Source organism: Pinus tabuliformis, chromosome 8, assembly GCF_031772625.1.
Source record: "Pinus tabuliformis cultivar Carrire ecotype Pingquan chromosome 8, CPIR1, whole genome shotgun sequence".
In the NCBI taxonomy this organism is placed as follows: domain Eukaryota; kingdom Viridiplantae; phylum Streptophyta; class Pinopsida; order Pinales; family Pinaceae; genus Pinus; species Pinus tabuliformis.
The window spans coordinates 2,068,761,280-2,068,781,328 of NC_142294.1; positions in this window are offsets into that span (position 1 = coordinate 2,068,761,280).

Consider the following 20,049-nt stretch of genomic DNA (forward strand, 5'->3'; position numbering starts at 1 on the left):
TTGGCTATATCTATTCTAGTGATTCCTCACATACCGGGACTCCTCCCATCGGTGAAAGTCCATAAAGAGCAGGGAACCTTAGCTAAGGTGACAGTGGGCTATCACTCCATTATTGCCCACGACCTAGTAATCGCTCTATAAGATCCCCTCCTAGGACCCTTGCTAGTTTGAGCGGTAATAAGATTCTCTTGCAGGGTTATATTAGAATCCTTTCGAGTAGCGGAAGATGTTTTTGAAGGAGAAATTGAAGAATGCTAGGATGCAGAAGGGTGAAGGCATCAACCCTTTTCTCACCAGACTTCAGGAGATCTGGGATGAACTTGCAACTGTAGGAGAGATGCCTCCACCTACAGAAAAAGTGAGATTGGCCCTCAACAGTGTCATCAAGGATTGGGAGAATTCTATCCCAGGCATTTTGGGGCAAGATATGTTGCTTGGGTGGGATCGGATGTGGGAAGATCTCTCATAGGAGGAGAAAAGGCGAGCTCTAGTAAAGAGCTCCATCAACGATAGTATCAGCAAAAGATCGAAGGGTGTGAAGGAGGAAGAAAATGTGGCCCTTGCATCAAAAGGGCAAGCAAAAGGTCCCAGTAAGGGACAAGGCTTGCATGGAAAGAAGAAGAAGAAAAAGTATCTATCCAAGATCAAGTGCTTCAGGCGTGGCGAGTTTGGCCACTACAATACTCAGTGGTTTTAGAGGAAGAAGGACGAGAAGGAGAAGCAAGATCAAGTGACAACATCCGCAAACATAGACCAGCTATCCTCCAAATTGGAGGATTGATTTTTCCATGTATGTAGCTATACCTCTAGGAGAGAGGTGGGGTGATATGGAGCTTTAATCCCAGAGTTGCGTAGAGATTTGGGCAGGGTCCATCGAGGTGAGCACTGGATGGTGTTTCCCCATGGATCGTTACCTTTGCTACAGGGGCCCACAATGTTCGGTAGCAGGAGGATCAATGTTTAGTTGGTGCAGTCAGTTCCAGAGTGACAGTCGTAGTTAGATGCTGAGGGGCGCATAACATTGTTGATAACAGTGCAGGAGGAACAATGCAGAGTCAACAATAACGCAAATTTCTGAGTGGACAGTGCAAAGGCTAGTAGCAGTCAAAGACTCTGGAGATAGTTGCAACATAGAGACACAGTTAATTTAGTATTTTCGATGCTTCTCAGTTGTAGTGTTTACAGTAGCAACAACAACAGTGAGAGGGAGTGATAGTAGGGTTGCAGTGCAGATGCAAAGTTGGCAACAATACATGTTGTACAATGTAGTGTCAACAACAACACAGATGTAGCATGGTTCAACTACAGTTAGTGGCAGATGAATCAGAGTTAGCGGAGTGGTTGATGGATAGTGGCAGACAACTAGAATTGTCAGACATCAACAACATATATGGATGGTGTTATGGAGACAGTTGGAGAACACTGTCCTCGCTAAAAGGGAATGGTAGTTTTTGTAGCATGGGTTGGTGTTCTAGTCTTGAAACTTTGTGGAAAGGATAAAACTCATGATTTCTCCAAAACTCAAAATTTGTTTATGGAAATTCCACCTAGAGATAGCTCCATTAAATCAATTGACCATCATTTAAATTTTTACTAAGTCTAACTTAGGAAAACTGGTTAATGAATAGTAATTAATTGAGAAAGGTGAGAATTCTCTAGAAACTCACATGGATCGACTTGGAGATGATCTCAACCATCGATTAAGTTTTAGTCATGGCCATTGGAGTCCCAATTGGAGATGATAAGAGGAGGTCGATGGGTAGATGGAGAACACACCAGTTGCAGATACTCAGTGATCAAGGTAGTTCGATTTTCCAGTTGCAGGTGATTCAACAGTGAGATCAAGTCAATGATCGAGTAGCAGGTGGTAGAGGGGCAACACAAAGATTTTCTAGAGGAATTTCTAGTTCCAGAAGAGTTAAAAGAGGAGGCTGAAATTATTGTTCAGGAGGTTGCGTAGGGGCTGCGCAGTGCCTCGAGAAAGGCAATTCGATTCAGCCAGGAGGGGTTGATTCAAATTCCAATGGCCGGGAAAGCTTCCAGGAGGCTGAGAGAATCAATTCCAGAGGCAACAATAGGTAGGACGTCATCTTCAGAGGTAGATTCCAGCTAGTGCATGTAGGCCTGCGCAGAGGCAATGCAGAAGGGTTTGCGCAAGGATTTGGAGAGCTAGTTTCTAAGGCTCAGGTTGTTGCAAGATTGCTTGAGGAGGGTAAATTCCCTCAGATATTTTTTTCCAGTATTTCACTTAGATAGAAACGCCAGTTTGGCGTCATTTTATTGTACTTAGAATTTCTGCTGCTGTATAATAATAAAAACCCTCAACTGCTGCACCGGTTTTCCCACATTAGGTTTTTCTGGGGACAATTGTCCAAAAATAATTGTGTCGTTTTTATGTGTGTGTGCTAGCATTTCTCAGTTCCTATTTTTGCTTTTGTAGTATCTTTCACGGTGAAGAAATTGCAGTGTGATTAATTCAATATTAATTTAGAAAATTAATAAATTGCTAATCAGTTAGGAGAATTAATTCCAGTTGTTGTATTTCAAGGAATTTTCACGTGAACCTTGATTGAGATTTTTCAGCCACTATCTAGGATTACCTCAGTCAACAAACTTAACATATCCTTCTTGTCTGACCTCCTTTCAGCACAGCATCGTGAGAATACTCTGTCCTTATGCTTGGTTCATTAAAGGCCTTTCGGCCCTCCTTCCAAGTCACTTAAGGGTCTCGTCTCTCCTTGCTGTAGCACAGAGAACTGGAACCTAAATCTCAGAAAGAAAACATAGATTTCTAGCCCAGAACCTCTTAAAAACAAGGTCCTTCCTCCTTTGATGCAATTTGTTGTCTTGTAAGGATAATCTCGACCCTTGGTTCTGAGGTAAACTATAGTCCTGAACTGTTCTTGTTCCTTATGCAATAGACCATAGATCTTACCAAAACCCAACCCAACATCTAAAATCCTTCGTTCCGCAAACCTAAATACTAGGTCTCCTAGTCCGCATTTGTACAATCTTTTCAACTCCTGCTTTAGTAGAACCAAATTTCAGATCACTATACCTTTTCCAATTGTAGGGATGTTGTTTTTGTTGTTATACTGTTCATGGTACCTACCTATATATATGCATTACTACAGAGAATTTGTATTGAGGGTATCTAATACAGATTCTTCTTAACCATTTTCATATCTTCCACCGTAGCAGAAGTAGAACTCAGATATTATATCTTCCATAAGACTTTCCTGTAGCCATAACAAAACTCGGATGTCTTCTACTATAGCAACAAGAGAGCACAGATGTCTTCTACTATGGCAACAACAAAACTTCAGGTGTCTCTTACTGTAGCAGAACTTTGGATGTCTTCATGGAGCAGAATCTTTGTTGTCTACAGAGCAGTACTTTGGGTGTCTTCTGTAGAATTTCAGATGCTCTTTTATCAATCGTATGTCTCAAGAAACTGATATAAGACTACAAAAGAAATTTGTATGTCTTGTCTTAACTGCTTCTCATACATGCCTTCAGTTGCCTTCATCTCTCAGAAAATTCGTATGAATTACAATCACTGTTAAAATTGGCAACCAAGGCAAAACTTCATGTGGGTCATCTTATTCATGGCTAATAATATTTTTATTAGATTCCTCTCGTCGAGAAGTGTAGGATTGATATAAAGACCATCCAATTCCGATAAGTATTCATGGAGATATGAATTTATTTTGATTATGGAATTATTATCAAGCCTACCTACAACTCATGTAGGCTCAGAAGCCCAACATTCGCATCTATTCACCCACCAACGTTGTGTATAAATATAAGAGGACTTTTCCTCATTTGGACTCACTCATCTCATCACATCTCTCTCTCTCTACTGCGCAGATATGAGTCTCTTATCTACTGCGCTGAAATAGGTCTCTCTCTCTCACACATGTGAAACTGGAAGCTGTTGAATTTGAAGCTGCAACTGCAGAAGTAAAGATTGACTTGCGTGGCCTAGAAGATCTCCTCTTTGGAACTGCGCTGTAGGTTCATCTGAACCTCCTCTGAAAGCCGCAACTTTTGGTGGTGGAATGAAGTCAATCCGACGAACGGTTTGCAAGATATCGAATGCCCTAGTTTGAAGCCGGAAACTGCTGAAACTGAAGCTGCAACTGTAGAAGCAAAGATTGACTTGCGTGGCCTAGAAGATCTCCTCATCTGAACTGTGCTGTAGGTTCATCTGAACCTCCTCTGGAAGCCGAAACTTTTGGTGGTGGAATGAAGTCAATCCGACTGTCGGTTTGTGAGATATGGTCTACCCTAGTTTGATAATGAAGCCGCTAATGCTGATGCCACTGATCTAGGGTTTGCTACTGCTGATATGAATAAGATTTATTGTACTATTTCTCTCTGTTGAATTATTGAAGATAAAAGAAGATTTGATCAAAGGGTTTCCCCACACATTGTGGGGTTTGTCCCTGGCTAGTCGCCACATCTTGTGTCTCTTGTCTTGGCTTGTTTTCTGTCGATCTTTTAATGTTCTATCTGCACTTTACTTTATGTACATGTGATTGCTAATCGGTGGAGTATAATAATAAAAAAAAGTAAACTGTTATAAGCATAGAACACTACCATAACTTAACATGGTATCGGCACTGAGGTGAAGACAAAGCCCAAGCAAGAGCAAGAGCAATCATTGAAGAGAAGATTGGCAAGGCTATCCTAAAAGAACTATGGGGTCCTCAACACTCTTTCCTGCCGAAGACAAGCTCCGTGGGAAAGCTGACTATCACGAATGGAAGATGTCTATCGATCTAACCCTTGAAGATCAAGGAGTGCTGGACCATGTAAGAGGCAATATTGTTGAGCCTTCATCAAATGCATCTGCTGCTGCCTAGAACAAATGGAAAAATGAAGAAGTCAAAACAAAGAAGATCATCCGGGACTCTATCGACAAGCGCTTGGTGGCCTACATCTCTGATCTAGACGCCTCCAAGGAAATCTACGACAGACTGGTGAGTTTATTTAAAGTTAATGATGCAAATCAAGTTTTGTTTCTTAGAAATAAGTTGAGGGAAATCAAGAAGGGTAAAGATGAAAGTATGCAAGCATACTTCTTAAGAATCACCGAGACCAAGAACGATCTCCTATCTATTGGGGAAACCATTACTGACAGAGAAATGGCACTCACAACTCTCGGAGGATTACCATCTGAATGGTATGTGTTCAGGACTACTCTTCTGAACAATAATGTAATTCCTAGTTTCGAGGAATTAATGGCTAGATGCATTCAAGAACAAACAAGGGTAGAAGAGCAGGAAATGCCCTTGCCTAAAGGTCCTCCTGCTGCTTTTTCTTCTCATGCTAAGAAAATAAATAATTCTGGGTCTAAATCGAAAAGAAAGGCTGGATTTAAGGGTGGAAGAAAAGGACGATGTTTCATTTGCAATAAAGCAGGTCACTATGCAAGGGAATGCCTTGATAGAAAGGACTCTCACCGTAACGATGATCAAAATCCCTCTCGTGGTAATCGAAGGAATGGAAAATTCAACAACAAAGGAAAAAGGAATGCAGGAAATCAAGGAAGAGGGCAACCATTCAAGAAGGCTAGAAATTCCAGGTATGAATCTAACACTGTTGACGATAAGCAGGCTGAATATTATCTACCAGCCGCTCTATCTACCTCCGCTCCTTCGGACTCAATGGGAATTTGGCTCATTGATAGTGGTGCCTCAAGACACTTCACTGGTTACAAAGAAGTACTCTATAATCTGGTAGAGAAAGAAACTAACTTGGAAATTGTCCTTGGAAGTGACATGAAATACCCAGTGAAAGGTGTAGGCAATGTTCTCTTAAACTGAATCAAGGTAATACGATTCACTTACAAGATGTATTATATGTACCTGATCTCAAAAAGAACCTGGTATCCATCTCGACAATGGAAGACAAAGGCTATAAGGTAACCTTCAGCGATGGTAAGGTACGCATATGGCAAAATAATGTTAAAGATGCTTTCACTCTTGGGTTTCGAGTTGATTCTTTATATCATGTCGGTGGAAGTCCGCTAGGTGTCATGTCTTGTGACACAACGCTTCAGTCCGAACTTTGGCATCGGAGGTTTGCCCACCTTCATTACAAAGCTCTACCCGATGTAAGACAGATGGTAACAGGGATGCCTGAATTCCAAGTAGAGAAAGAAGGTGTATGTCCAGGATGTGCCGAAGGAAAGCTCAAAAGGGGACCATTCCCTTCAAGTCAAAGCAAGACCTCTGATATATTACAACTAGTTCACTCAGACATATCAGGTATGATGCCTGTGAACTCCTTGGGAGGATACTCATATTATCTCACTTTTACAGATGACCATTCTCGAAAGACCTGGATATACTTCTTGAAAAAGAAGGATGAAGTGTTCCCTTGGTTCCGACACTTCAAAGCCTAATCGAGAATCAAACCGAAAAGAAGATCAAGATCTTAAGAACTGACAATGGGACTGAATATGAATCTAATGAGTTCCATGATTTTTGTAAAGAGGCTGGCATCAAGAGGGAGACTACTACACCATATACTCCTGAACAAAATGGTGTGGCAGAAAGGAAGAACCGCACAATTATGGAAGTTGTTCGGGCCATGCTACATGATCAAAGTCTTCCTAAGTTTCTATGGGCTGAAGCTGCAAACACTGCCGTATATGTACAAAATCGATGCCCTCATCAAGCATTGGGTTCCAAGACTCCTGAAGAAAAATTCACCGGTAAGAAACCTGATGTTTCTCATTTTAAAATTTTTGGAAGCCCTGTATACTTTCATGTGCCGAAAGAGAAAAGAAATAAATTGGGAGCATCTGGAAAGAAGGGAATTTTCGTGGGCTATGGTGAAAATACTAAAGGCTATAGAATCTATGTAGCTGGTCAAAGGGAAGTCATAATTAGTCATGATGTCACCTTTGACGAAGATATGGCTCTCAACAAGGTGATCAATCTTCCGACTTTGAGGAGCTCTCAAGAAGCCGACACCAGGGAACCGAAAGAAAAGGATGATGAACCAATGCTTGATGTAGAAGAACCCATGGATCCGATTGATCCTCCTCCATATGAGCCTTCCTCTTCTAGGAAGAGGCCTTCATGGCTTAAGGGGTTACTTGATGATGCTGAAGGACATGCTGCACCCCGAGGAACCTTTCGTGAAAGTAAGAAACCTAATAGGTATCAAGGATACCTGACCATCATGAGCACGATCATACAAAATGAGCCTTCGTCATTCTCAGATGCCGTCGAGCACCAAGTATGGAAGGATGCTATGACCGAAGAATATGAGTCTATCATAAAGAATGATGTTTGGGAAGTAGTTCCCAGACCCTAGGACAAGACTGTTGTTACTTCCAAATGGCTTTACAAGATAAAGCATGCAGCAGATGGAAGCACGAAAAAGTATAAGGCTCGTTTTGTTGCTCGAGGTTTCTCCCAAAAGGAAGGTATAGACTATGATGAGATATTTGCACCTGTTGCCAGATATACGACCATCCGCTCGATCATAGCCCTTGCCGCTTCACAAGGATGGAACCTACATCAGATGGATGTCAAGACTGCGTTCTTGCATGGCTCGATCAAAGAAGAGGTCTACCTGGAGCAACCCGAAGGATTTGAGATTTATGATCGAAAATCTCATGTATGCAGGTTGAAGAAAGCTCTCTATGGGCTGAAGCAAGCACCCCGAGCATGGTATGAGAGGATCGATAGCTACTTGATGAAGCTGGGATTCACTAGGAGTGAAGCCGATCCTAACTTTTACTTTAAGGTTGAAGATGACAAGCCTCTCATACTGGTGTTGTATGTGGATGACCTCTTTCTAATAGGTGCAGACCCTCTCATTCACAAATGTAAGAGGGAGCTGGCCTCTGAATTTGAAATGAAAGACCTAGGACTGATGCACTACTTCCTAGGACTTGAAGTGTGGCAAAAGCCAGGAGAAATTTTCTTTTCTCAAGGAAAATATGTGGTGAAGATATTGGAAAGATTCGGAATGGTGGACTGCAAGCCTGTAACTACTCCGATGGAGCTTGACTTCAAGAAGTTAAGCGGTAGTGCTGCTGGACCTGTTTCACGAAATGCTACCGAGTACCGGCAACTTGTCGGAGCATTAATGTTCTTAGTGAACTCCCGTCCAGATATATGCTTTGCAGTCAACACGTTGAGCCAGCATATGGTTGAACCCCACCACATACACTGGATTGGTGCCAAGAATCTGCTGAGATATCTTCGTGGCACTATCACTTATGGGTTAAGATACATTGCTAGAGATGTGAGACTATTTGGATACACAGATGCTGACTGGGCAGGCAATGTGGAGGACCGTAAGAGCACTTCCGGGTGTTGTTTCTCCTTGGGATCTGCTTCGATATCCTGGATGAGCAGGAAACAAAAGTCGGTGGCTTTGAGCACCGCCGAAGCAGAGTATATTGCTGCTAGCATGGCTTCTTGTGAGGCAGTTTGGTTGCGAAAGCTCTTCAGTGAGTTGTTTGGATTCACATTGGATACCACTGTGATCCTTTGTGACAACCAAAGTGGGATTCGTTTGTCAGAGAATCCCGTATTCCATGATCGCTCCAAGCATATTGATATCAGATACCATTATATTCGAGATATGGTGCAACGGGGAGCTATAAGGCTCCATCATATCGGTATAGATGAACAGGTCGCTGACATTCTGACAAAACCCCTTTGGAAAGTAAAATTTCTGACTTTCCGTGAACAACTTGGAGTTGTTCAAAGACCCTCCAATGAGGGTCATGTATGATGCATTGAGCTCTGAGAGCTCCAGGGGGGTGCAGGGTGCTTCTTGGAGCAGCATATGACCACAAGATTATTCACTATCCCCTGGTGGTATACATGTACACCCCGTGGTGACATTGTAGCAGGATTGATGTGTTCTCCTGTGAGGCCTGGATTGATGTGTTCTCCATGGCAGCCTGGATTGATGTGTTCTCCATGGCAATTGTAGCAGGATTGATGTGTTCTCCTGTGAGGCCTGAATTAATGTGTTCTCCATGGCAATTATAGCAGGATTGATGTGTTCTCGTGTGAGGACAGGATTGATTAGTTCTCCTGTCGAGGCATCCTATCCATGCAGTCTGGGACTCATGGGAAGTACCTCTCATCTGATCAATGAGCAGAGAAATGAAGTTAATGACCATAGTAGTACCGATGGACGCATCGTTGTAACTACCGTACTCCCTACGCTAGGATGACCTCCATTGATCTGGGATCAATGATACTGGTCTGGGACTAGTGGTAGGAGTTGTACCATACTATGACGCTGACTTCGGGTCGGTTGAGACTGGTCTGGGATCAGTGGTACATACTCTGAGACTGACTTTGAGTCAGTGGAGGATGATATTGGTCTGGGACCATTGGAGTTGTACTCACTATGACGCTGACTTTGGGTTGGTTGAGACTGGTCTGGGACCAGTGGTACATACTCTGAGACTGACTTTGAGTCAGTATGATACATCCTCAATCATTTCTTCTTCTTCATAATTCGGACAAAAGCAGAGTAGAACAGAACAATGCAAGAGCAGAGCAGAACAGAACAAAACAGTACAGACCAGTGCAGGGCAGAACAAGACAAAGCAGCACAGGCAAAATAGAGCAGAGCAGGGCAAGGGTCAGGCTGTACAGGGCAGTGCATTTGATGGATGAATAGTAATGACTGATAGACAGATTGCAGATGAAGTTCTCCATGGTTGAGAGGGAGTGTTAAAATTGGCAACCAGGGCAAAACTTCATGTGGTCATCTTATTCATGGCTAATAATATTTTTATTAGATTCCTCTCGTCGAGAGGTGTAGGATTGATATAAATATCATCCAATTCCGATAAGTATTCATGGAGATATGAATTTATTTTGATTATGGAATTATTATCAAGCCGACCTACAACTCATGTAGGCTCAGAAGCCCAACAGTCGCATCTATTCACCCACCAACATTGTGTATAAATATATGAGGACTTTTCCTCATTTGGACTCACTCATCTCATCACATCTCTCTCTGTCTATTGCGCAGATATGAGTCTCTTCTCTACTGCGCTGAAATGGGTCTCTCTCTCTCACACATGTGAAACCGGAAGCTGTTGAATTTGAAGCTGCAACTGCAGAAGTAAAGATTGACTTGCGTGGACTAGAAGATCTCCTCTTTGGAACTGCGCTGTAGGTTCATTTGAACCTCCTCTGAAAGCCGCAACTTTTGGTGGTGGAATGAAGTCAATCCGACGAACGGTTTGCAAGATATCGACTGCCCTAGTTTGAAGCCGGAAACTGCTGAAACTGAAGCTGCAACTGCAGAAGCAAAGATTGACTTGTGTGGCCTAGAAGATTTCCTCATCTGAACTGCGCTGTAGGTTCATCTGAACCTCCTCTGGAAGCCGAAACTTTTGGTGGTGGAATGAAGTCAATCCAACTGTCGGTTGTGAGATATGGTCTGCCTTAGTTTGATAATGAAGCCGCTAATGCTGATGCTACTGATCTAGGGTGTGCTACTGCTGATATGAATCAGATTTATTGTACTATTTCTCTCTGTTGAATTATTGAAGATAAAAGAAGATTTGATCAAAGGGTTTCACCACACATTGTGGGGTTTGTCCTTGGCTAGCCGCCACATCTTGTGTCTCTTGTCTTGGCTTGTTTTCTGTCAATCGTTTAATGTTCTATCTGCACTTTACTTTATGTACATGTGATGGCTAATTGGTGGAATATAATAAGAAAAAGAAGTAAACTGTTATAAGCATAGAACACTACCATAACTTAACAATCACCTATCTTAGAGGAAACACACATTTCTTGTCTCAAAGAACTGCTTTAAGATGCCAACAATTTGTGATCTTCAAACTGCCTTAGCTTCACCTTAGCTCTGATTCCATGTTGGAAATCAAGGAAATAGTAGATGAAGGTTGATTCTCCTTACTTGATAATTACTTGTGAGATTTGTTGGCCTTTTATTACTTTATTATTTATTCTTCATCAAGCAATTACCAAAACATAAAATGCATGAAGATCACAAGAGCACAAAGAACAAAAGATATAGGCTCCAAGCTAGGGCAAAACCCCACAGATGGAGAAAACCCGAACAATCCTTTTCTTATACAATCAGATCAAATGAGATATCGAAGACCAAGAACAAGACAACTACCTCCATGAGATCCACAAGTCAGCCCTCCATTCATTGTCATGTTTTATCCTTGATCTGTCACTAATCTGCCCTTTACACACGTGGTCTTCACAAAGAAATTTGTCTTCCCTATAGCTCGTATTTTACAGACCTCATGATCCTCCTATAATTCGCATAACTCAATTACTACATTCCTTTTGTGGCTCACGATATGGTCCTTCTTTGGCTCGCATGTTATCACAGAGGTAGTTCTCCTTCAGTTTGCATTCACTGCAGAAATATTGCTTCAGGAACTCGCAACTTTTCAGATCACATATCACAGGAAAATTCACATCCTTCAAGATTATTTCGTCACAGAAAATTTGCATCTATTCCAGATTCCATATCACAAAAAAACTCGCTTATATGCCTTCAGAATTGCCACAGACCTTCAACGAACTTTCTTCCTTTTGGTGGAGGATTCACATCAATATATAGTTGTTCGTCACTGTGAAGGGTCACATCTGTTGGGAAGATCGACATGACTATCTAGAGGGCTGACTTGGTCTTATGGAGGTAAATTTGTTTCTTTTTGACTTAACAAAAAAATCTTTTCCTTTTCTTACAAAGAGTCCCAATGGACTTTGACCCAACAAAACCTAGAAGCATGAAGAACATGCTTTACTAAAGAAACAATAATAATCTAAATCTTTTTTCTTTTGTTACAAGTACAAAGATAAATATGAAGACCGAACCTAGTTACTTTTCCAACAGGACGAAGGTGGGCTTCCACTCAAAATGTACTTTGGTCATTTTGCAATCGGGTGCTTATGCTTGTTTCTTTTGGGCATTTAATATGGATTATGGGGTGATCTGGAGGAAGGATGCACTTTGATCATGATCTTTCTCTCTCACCTTAAATTGGGGGGTTAATATTCGATCCTAGTCTAGTGGGACCTCCCTTAATAGCCCACTGGGTTTAGGAGGGGCACTACTTGGGAAGCCTTGATTGAGATAGCATATTTCCATCTATGCCTATGTCATACTTAACACTTTCCATCATACATTAAAGGCCCTTAGCTCACCTCCATTTTTCAAGTTCAACTGACCGTTGGTTCTTTGGGATTTGGCACCCATACATCCACATACTTGGGTAGGGCCTGAAAACTTTGCCCTAGGAGGTTGATGCAACTAAAATAAACAAAAATAGCATATCATGGCCACAACAAAACTACAAGAAAGAATATCAAAGTGCAAAAGATGGCCAGAGACATACCCATTAGCAAGTGGGAAAAATACATGCTCTACCTCACTCATATTGGTCATCACTCGGTTCCTGAGCACATGTTGCTCCATTACATCATAAAAAGGAACCCTTGCATGTCCCAACCTTGATGAGAGATAAACTGACTCATTTTATGGGGTAATACAACTTCTATATCATTCAAAGCAAGTTGTAACCCTTCAACTATGAGCAGTAATACAAAGAAAAATTGAGAACAAGTAAAGGGCGCACAAGAGGGTTGGAAAAACAAAGGTTGAGTTGGTAACCCATATATCCACTAATTTCTCCCTCCTCACATCTATACACTTGGGATGTTGGTACCCCCATTAGCTGGTCCCTTTGACCATGACACTTAGTCATGAAATCTTATCCACTTTGTACCATCATTATTATTCACTAACACATCATTATTATTGGAGCATCTTAAGGAAGGAATCTCATCATTCATAGATGTCACTTTCGAAGAAAATTAAAGCAGTCCGTTCAAAAGGGAAGTCAACTAGATGGCATTATGAAAAGAAGAAGTATGCATATCTTTCGAAATAAGCTCTTCATTAAAAGGGAGATTCATATCTTTAGAGGGAGTTGAAAGGAAGAGCAAGATGAATATGGATCAGAAATATGCTTGAGAGCATGAGCATGATATGTCTTGTCAGGACTCTTCCATACAATTGTTTGATAGCTTGACAAATGGGCTATACATATGTTGATATTGATCAACATTTGTTATGGTATCTTGAAGAATGTCAAGAAGAAAGTAACATTGACATCAGAGGGAGCTAGAAGCACTAAAGGACTTGAAGAACCTTATAGCTTAAAATTTGTAGTAGCATCACTTATTTTGATAACTTTGATGATGAGGAAAGACATCTTTATGTTTGGTATGACTTCTAGAAAGAATATATAGCTGAAGTGTGTGGCAGCAAATTGATATAGGAAGTCATGAAATAGATTGTTGATCACTTGTTGGTGTGATAGATTCGATAATGAAGAAGTTCACTTTCCTAGATGAAAATAAGGAGCAATAATTTGCTCTACATTGATTCGTTTGACAGACACTGTTGCTGTCAAAGATACTACTAATGATCAGTAATATGATGATGGCAAAAAAAACCCTGTCACAAAGATAGATTATGAAGAGTTTGGCTCCATAAGATGTTTGACATCCAGGAAGGTAGTGTCTAGACTCTAATCTAGCATTTTTGTTTTTTTATATGTTTATTGTTAAATGAAAGACGTTCTCTTCTCTCTTTTCCATTCCCATTCCTCCATTTTATTGCAGGCAAGAAACTATAACTCCACCAAAGTTCAAAACTTTAAAAACCATGGCTATATGGCTTGGCATTCTCTTGATGTTGATTCCTTTTTTTGTTATGATGGTGTTGGGGAGCAAAAGGAGTGATGAAGAGGATGAAGAAGTGGGTAATGTTGGATTTGAAAACCTTGGAGAGGAGGAGTACCAAGGGGAAGAGGAGGAGGAGGATAATGACAGTGGAGATGATGAGCGAAAAAAACCAATGTAGACCAAACCTTCTTGTGGAAATATGTTACTAGGCTTTCAAAATGGAGGGAGTGGAACCAATAAATTTACATGCCCCCATTGCAAAATCACTTACACAAGTTCATACACTTGTGCCAAAAAGCATCTCTGTGGGAAATGGCATGGGATGGAAATAAACAAATAGGAATAAAAACTTGTGGAAGTGTGTCACAACAACAAAGAGCCAAATACGCAAGGGAAGAGGAGGAATCCCAATACAAATCTAAAAGATCAATGGGTGACTTTGAACATGACACCACTTTCCCACAATCACATAGACTAAGAACTCTATCAGCATCTACCCTGTGAAGGAATGGAAATTTCAAATTCTACTGCAGCAACTGATAATATTTCTTCTATTTGTTAATTTACTGAAACAAATTATTTGCAGTTGTCGACGAAGAATGTCGAAATACATACACTACAGTCTTCACAAATTAATTACTGCGGAAAATAAATGTAAGGAAAATACTAGCACAATAATAACACATTAACACAATTGTTTTTGGACAATTGTCCTCAAAAAAACCCAATGCGGGAAAATCGGTGTAGTAGATGAGGGTTTCTTTCATTATTCTTCAGTAAAATCTCATGTACAATCTATGGATAGCAGAATAGAAAAATAATCACTGAGATCAAACAAATTTCTCCACTCCACAGTGACGTTCTGACACTTGAGATGACCTGCTGCCCTCATGCTAGCTACACTGCATCACCCTCTGCGCAGTGATTACGCTGCCCTTGCGTCACTGCCTCTGCGTGGGTGATTTGCGTCCCTCTTTTGCGCTGCCTCTTCGTGTCGTTTCCTACACTCTCGACTATTACAGATACCCTCTCCCTCTCACTTGCAACTCACCCTCTGATTTGATTTCCTCTTGCTGAACTTCAGCCAGTAAGAAAATTGATCTACTTGGGCCACTAAGCATCTGCCTAGTGTGCCTTCCAAATGCCCATCGAAGTCCTTCTTATAATCTTCTCGTTGATCAATCAATGACCCAGACTAGATTCTAATCAATGGCTCAAATCATTTTGACTTGATCCTCGTCTTCTTCTAGAAGTTTCACCCCTAGTTTAATTAATACCCTTTAATTATTTTAATTTCCTAAGTTTAGACTTAGGCATCCATTAAAAATAATTAATTATTTTAATAAAACTGTCTTTGGGTGGAATTTTCGAAAACGATTTCTGGGTATTTTGGAATACATGTGTCCTAGCCTCCCTGCAAATTTTGAGGATTAGAGCATGTTTGATGCTACCAAAAATCGACATTCCCTCTTAGCGAGGAATGTGCTCTAGTAATGCAACCTGCTAAAGCATCACCCTGACTTCGTAACATCTCCCTCTGCACTGTTGATGTTTGACATCACTTCCCACCAACTACTGCGCAAATGCTGCATACTATCCTTGCATACTGCTGCCAACTATTGCATTTGCACTGCAACTCCCTCTCATCTGCTGCTGCTGCTATCCTTGCATACTGCTGCCAACTATTGCATTTGCACTGCAACTCCCTCTCATCTGCTGTTGCTGCAACCGAGAAACCATCTGCTTCTGCTATTGAAACGGGTTCTCTACCATACCCATCTGCTCCCTGAACAGGATGAACTTAGCTCTTCCTAAAGCCTTTGTGAGTACGTCTGCTACCTGATCTCTTGTGGGGACAAACTACAGTTGCACTGCCTCACGCTGAACACAGTCTCTGATAAAGTGACATTTGATATCAATATGTTTTGACCGATCATGAAATACTGGATTCTCAGAGAGTTTGATACAACTTCGATTATCATAGAAAACACTAGTCGCTTCCATCCTCTTCCTGAACAAATTCACAAGCAATTTTCTAAGCCATATAGCTTTGCACATAGCTGTGCTAACTGCCATATATTTTTCTTTTGTTGAGCTCAGAGCTACCGACTTTTGCTGCCTACTATACCAAGAGATCATTCTTGATCCAATGCTAAAGCAAGACCTGGAGGTACTTTTCCGGTCTACTGAACTACCTGCCCAATCTGCATCTATGAATCCGTTCAATTTGACTTCATCTCCTCGGGTGCATTTCAACCCATATCCGGTTGTACCACGCACATATCTAAGAATGTGCCTAGCTGCTGCCCAATGCACCCTTTTCGGTTCCACCATGAACTGATTAAGGGTGTTGACAACGAAACAAATGTCTAGCCTAGTGTTGACCAGATACATGAGCGACCCAATGAGTTGTTTGTACAAGGTGGGGTCCACTTCCTTGTCTCCTGATGAATCTATTTTCTTCCAGTTGGTGATCATACGTGTAGCCATGGGCTGACAATCCTGCATTCTGAATATCTTCAGAATCTCTATAGCATATCTTCCTTGCCCAAGGAAGATCTCCCCATTCTTTTGCCAAACTTCCAACCCTAGAAAATAATGCATTAACCGCATGTCCTTCATGTCGAATTATGCTTCAAGATTCTTCTTGCAGTGCTTTATGAGCCTAGATGACCCTGTTAGAAATAAGTCATCCACATATAATAATTGAATTAGTGGCTCATTCTCCACCATTAGATAGTAGAGATTGGGATCAACGCCACTCTTGATGAATCCCAACTGTTGCAAGTAACTATAAATTCGACCATACCATGCTCTGGGTGCTTGCTTGAGCCCATATAGGGATTTCTTTAACCTTGATACATGAATTCTCTTTTCATGAGTTTCGAGGCCTTCAGGTTGTTCTATATACACCTCTTCTTCTATCACCCGGTTCAAGAATGTTGTCTTGACATCCATTTGATGAATCTCCCATCCCATTTGAGCTGCTAGGGATATAACGGATCTGATAGAGGTATATCTAGCTACTGGGGTGAAGGTCTCCTCATAGTCTATTCCTTCCTTTTGTGCATACCCCTTTGCCACGAACCTAGCCTTGTACTTCTCTATACTGCCATCTGCAGCATACTTGATCTTGTAGATCCACCTTGATCCTACAACTGATCTATCCTCTGGTCTAGGTACCACTTCCCAGACATCATTCGTCATGATAGAACTATACTCTTCTACCATGGCATCCACCCAAACTTGGTGTTGTACGACTTCCTGAAAACTGGAGGGTTCTTCAACCTGTGCTACCAAGGCTTGGTACCTGTCAGGCTATCTACGCTGCCTCTTGTCGGTTCTAGGAGCTCCGAAAAACTCCTATGTGCCCCTCAGCGCCTTCCGTACTTCCCTGCTAGTTCTATCACTAGTGGTGGGAGGCTCAATCAAATCCTCCTTCTTTTCTTGCTGTTCCATCTTTTGAGGACTACCTGGATCTCCTACTCCTAAGGAAATACTGGTACTAGTTACGGTACTCGATCTTGATATCTGTCCTCCTACTTGCCCTTCTTGCTACCCCTGTTGTTGTTGGACTAATGGAACATTTGCTGATTAATCTTCTGCTGGCATCTCTTGAGATTTTCGGAAAGCTCTATCTTCCATGAACTTTACATATCGTCTTACTACAATTTTCTTGTTGCTTGGAATGTAGATTCTATATGCTTTTGAGGTCTCGCTATACCCTACGAGGTACCCCTTTGTTGCAATCTGATCCAGCTTACTACATTTCTCATATGGAATGTGACAATATGCCACACTTCCGAATATCCTGAGATGACTCACCTTCGACTTTTCCCCGTGAAGACTCCTTCAGGCGTTTTCTTCCCCAATGCTCTGTGAGGAGTTCTATTCTGGATATACACTGTTGTGTTGCATGCCTCTGCCCATAAGAATCTAGGCAAGTCTTGGTCATATAACATAGCCTTTGCTGCCCCGACAATTGTTCTATTCTTTCGCTCTGCTACTCCATTCTGCTATGGATTATATGGAGTTGTCCACTCTCTTTTGATGCCCTCCTTTGCGTATAAATTTGTAAAGTTTTTATCTGTATATTCTCCACCATTATCTGAACGCAATACCTTTATCTTTTTCCCTGTCATGTTTTCTACGAGAGCCTTAAACTCTCTAAACCGATCAAAGACCTCATCCTTGGTCTTTAAGAAATAGATCCAAGTTTTTCTAGAGTGATCATCAATAAAGGTGACAAAGTACTTGCCACCGCTAAGAGCTTTCGTGGACATCGGGCCACAAATATCTGAGTGTATCAATCCCAACACGCCTCTTGCTCTGTTGTCACTTCTGGGAAAAGCTGCCTTAGCGTATTTCCCTAGTACGCATCCTCTGCATACATCATCATGCTCAGTACTGAGAACTAGAACTCTTGTAACAGTCTCTCTGAGCATTCTCAATGCTCCATGGTGTAAGTGTCCCATTCGCTTGTGCCATAGTTCATTCAGTTCCTTTTCCTCATTATGATTACTGCCTATCAGTGCCATTGGAGATTCGAGCTGTGATCTATACAATTTGTTGCTTCGAGCTCCAATTTGTCTCTTCTTCTTCTTCCAACTGGGATGTTTGACATACACTTTCGTTCCAATGAAGTATACACCGTACTCCTTGTCCTGTAATTTGGACACTGAAATCAAATTCATTCTTAACCTAGGCACATGCAGTACATTAGTGGCTCTTATGCTGGTTCTTGCTTCCATCTAAAATGCTATGGTGCCACTCCCTACTGGAGTACACTTCGTTCTATTTCCCATTGTGATCTGGAACTCCATCTGCTCTTCTTTATAGCTAGAGAAGTATTCTCATACTCCAGTCATGTGAGCTGAAGCCCCACTATCAATACACCAAACACCTACTGATGCTGAACTTGACAAACATGCGAATTCTTCTTCCAATTTGGAAGATAATACATCTTGACTATCCACGTTGTTCCGTGATATTCTCCTTCTCCTGATGTTTTTTTGCCCGAGCTACTGCTGCAGAAAACTAGTCCCACTTGAAGACTGCTCTACTCTGGATTTGCTGCTACGTTGCTCCCTTTGCCACTGACAAATCCCAAACTGGAAATCTAACCTCTCTGTCAACTCACTCAGAGGGAGTTTTTCCTCAAGAATCTTGCCCTCCTGGCTTGGACTGCGTAATCCCTTTGGGGATTCGATCTACTGCCTACGTAGAACTTTGATCTCCCTCCTCTTCAGTGCTGGGCTTTTTCGATCTTCTCTCTTGCTTTACCTTCGCTCTGATAGCATGTGAAAACATGGAAATTCCAAATTCTACTGTAGCAGCTGATAATATTTCTTCTATTTGTTAATTTATTGAAATAAATTATTTGCAGTTGTCTATGGCAAATATCGAAATACATACACTGCAGTCTTCACAAATTAATTACCGTGGAAAATAAATGTAAGGAAAATACTAGCACAATAATAACACATTAACACAGTTGTTTTTGGACAATTGTCCCTGGAAAAAACCCAATGTGGGAAAACTGGTGCAGTAGATGAGGGTTTCTTTTATTATTCTTCAACAAAATCTCATGTACAATCTAGGGATAACAGAATAGAAAAAGAATCACTGAGAGAAATTTTACAAACAAATTTATCCACTGCACAGTGATGTTCTAACACTTGAGAGGACCTGTTGCCCTCACGTTAGCCACACTGCATCACCCTCTGCACAGTGATTGCATTACCCCTGCGTCACTTCCTCTGCATGGGTAATCTGTGTCCCTCTTCTGCACTGCCTCTTCCTGTCGTTTCCTGCACTCTCGACTATTACTGATACCCTCTCCCTCTCACCTACAACTCACCCTTTGATTCAATTTCCTCTTGCCGAACTTCAGCCAGTGAGAAAATCGATCTACTTGGGCCACTGAGTATCTATCTGCTTGGTGTGTCTTCCAAATGCCCATCGAAGTCCTTTTTATAATCCTCTCATTGATCAATCAACGACCCAGATTAGATTCTAATCAATGGTTCAGATCATTTTGACTTGATCGTCGTCTTCTTCTAGAAGTTTCACCCCTAGTTTAATTAATACCCTTTAATTATTTTAATTTCCTAAGTTTAGACTTAGGCATCCATTAAAAATAATTAACTATTTTAATAAAATTGTCTCCGGGTGGAATTTCCGAAAACGATTTCTAGGTTTTCTGGAATACATGTGTCCTAGTCTCCTTGCAAATTTTGAGGCTTAGAGCACATTCGATGCTACCAAAAATCAACACACCCACAGTAGTGGATATGGAGGCACAAAC